We start from the raw sequence: 371 nt of genomic DNA, 5'->3' as shown, positions 1-371 counted from the left end.
AGAGGGCAAGCGCCGGCCACGCCAGGCCACGGGGCTGACGGGCTCTTGCCCGACCTCTTCCGCGGGACTGGGTACGAGGGGAGTGACGAGAGCAAGGCTTGGGTCGCTGCTGAGATGGAGAAGTCTGTGTGTTTGTGTGTGTGTTTGTAGTGAGGCGTCCCGGCTAGCGAGGAGGGCTCCGCAGGGCCAAAGCGCTGCCCCGGGGCGAACAGCACCAGCCCGAACGTGTCGGTGTCAGAAGTGGAAGCGGCAGCCCTGCGGTCCCGCGCCGCAGCAGGTTGGGATGTCGGTCTCTATCCTTTCCTGTCACATGGCTGGTAATAGGATCCCTCATCTGCCACTCGGCACCTCGCCGGGGCGCACTTACAGGA

Source organism: Geospiza fortis, unplaced genomic scaffold (genome assembly GCF_000277835.1).
Source record: "Geospiza fortis unplaced genomic scaffold, GeoFor_1.0 scaffold408, whole genome shotgun sequence".
NCBI classification, from domain to species: domain Eukaryota; kingdom Metazoa; phylum Chordata; class Aves; order Passeriformes; family Thraupidae; genus Geospiza; species Geospiza fortis.
This window is presented reverse-complemented; position numbering follows the sequence as displayed.